This window comes from Lipotes vexillifer, unplaced genomic scaffold, assembly GCF_000442215.2.
Source record: "Lipotes vexillifer unplaced genomic scaffold, Lipotes_vexillifer_v1.1 scaffold1442, whole genome shotgun sequence".
Taxonomy (NCBI): Eukaryota; Metazoa; Chordata; class Mammalia; order Artiodactyla; family Lipotidae; genus Lipotes; species Lipotes vexillifer.
In genome coordinates, this window is record NW_006797379.1 from 1,606,737 (window position 1) to 1,608,912 (window position 2,176).

The 2,176-nt window shown below is 36.4% G+C and overlaps 1 protein-coding gene across 1 annotated transcript in view; it reads left to right on the top strand.

The window, feature by feature from the left end:
* Nucleotides 1-2,176, top strand: part of BCLAF3 (BCLAF1 and THRAP3 family member 3) — a 46,972-nt gene that overhangs the window by 35,162 nt on the left and 9,634 nt on the right. The gene's annotated exons all lie outside the window — the stretch shown is intronic.

Below are 2,176 nucleotides of genomic sequence, written 5' to 3' on the forward strand. Positions count from 1 at the left end.
GGTGGGGAAAAAAAAAAAAAAAAAAAAAAAGATTTTTTTTTTCAGTGGGAGTAACACAATTTGTAGCCATTGCATAGATAACATTTTTTAGCCAGTGTTCATGTACCTAAAAGCATGTGTGACATTAGGTTTTCAAAAATAGCTAGGGCCATAGACTGTATAAACATGTTTTGGGCCTTCCCTGGTGGTCCAGTGGGTAAGACTTTGTGCTCCCAATGCACAGGGCCCGGGTTCGATCCCTGGTCTGGGAACTAGATCCCACATGCATGCCTCACTAAGAAGTCTGCATGCCGCAACTAAAACATGTCACAACAAAGATCCCACGTGTTGCAACTAAAACCCAGTGCAGCCAAATAAATAAATATTTTTTTTAAAAAAACATGTTTTGTACCATCTTTTAATCTCTTAAGTAATGAGGCTTAAAGTTAACTAAAAATGTAACGTCTATATAACTTAGAGACGGTGTTAGGTGGGCGTTCAGATTTAAGTGTTTCCTACATGTTGCACTTCTCATTGGTCAGATATAGTCAGTTGTAGTAATTTTTCTACGACTGTTATAAGATCTATTTCCTGTTACCCATTCTCCTTAAGGGAAAGGTCTTTAACATTAACTTACTTAAAAAATGTTTTTCAAAATATGTGCATTAATCTTTCCTTTTGACCAATCATTTAAAGCTGTGTAATGTTATATGGTTGTTTAGAAATTCACAATTCTTTATAGTAAAGTAGGGGGAAGAAATAATCCTTCCTAAGAAAAGGAGCTCTTTCATTAAAATTTACTTTTTACATAAATTGGATTAATTCATAGCAAGGTAGTTAATCACCTTATTAGATATGTAAAAATGGGCAATGTAAATCTCAAGATTAGCTCTGATGTATCAAGTTGGTGCAGATAGTTTTAACAAAATTATAGTGTCTCATTATAATTCTGTTTTACCTGAAATTGTTTGTAGCCTTAAGAAAATAAGTGGAAAATAGGCCTGGCATAAATACTTTTTAATAAACTTTTGTGTATCATTATGCATAACATACCCATTTGTTAAATCATTGTGGAAAGAAGGATCTACTTAATTTTTATAATTACTCCTTTGTAAGATACCATTTGTACATGTCCCACATGGGACACACACAAATATTCATTGTTCTCTATGTCTGTTGTAATATTGGGCAGTATGCAGGTCAGGAAATGTCTTGTTAAGTATAGTTCTTATCTTGAAAATATGTGCTGTAGTGGGATTTTTATGGTAAAGAAAGATTGACGCAAAAGTACTGACAAGAGGAACTTCCCTGGTGGTCCAGTGGCTAAGTCTCTGTGCTCCCAGTGCAGGGGGCCGGGTTCGGTCCTTGGTCAGGGAACTAGATCCTACATGCCACAGCTAAGACCTGGCAAAGCCAAATAAATAAATAAATTTTTTTTAAAAAAAGATACTAACAAGAGTAAAGTTCAGAGAGTTTTTGATTCTTTTTTTCAATTCTTAAAACTTATTTGGCTGTGTCGGGTCTTAGTTGCAGCATGCAGGATCTTTCATTGCAGCACACGGGCTCTTCATTGTGGTGCACGGGCTTCTCTCTAGTTGTGGAGCGTGGGCTCTAGAGTTCAGGCTCAGTAGTTGTGGCACGTGGGTTTGGTTGCCCCACGGCATGTGGGATCCTAGTTCCCCAACCAGGGATCAAACCCTCGTCCCCTGCATTGGAAGGTGGATTCTTAACCGCTGGACCACCAAGGAAGTCCCAAGAGAGTTTTTGATTCTTAAATAAATGTTGATACTTAATATCTTCCCCCACCCAGTTGGGATTTGATATACTTCACTATGAATCAGAAGGATAATTCTGAGGTTTTTAAAGTTGTCTTTTTCTTAGTTTGATAAATTTCAAGAATTTCAAAATTTAACTTAATAGTTTTAAAAATTCATTTATATAAAATAGTTTTTAAATTATTATTATACAAAATAAACTAGGAAGCTAGTTTGAGGAAAACATGCTTTATTACCATCATTAACCTTTTCCCTTTAAATATCTGTAGTACCTAGAATTAAGGGAAGCTCTACGTTCCAGACCTTTTCCCCTTTTTTTTTTTTTTTTTTTTTTTTTTTTTGGTACACGGGCCTCTCACTGTTGTTGCCTCTCCCGTTGCGGAGCACAGGCTGCAGACGCGCAGGCTCAGCGGCCATGGCTC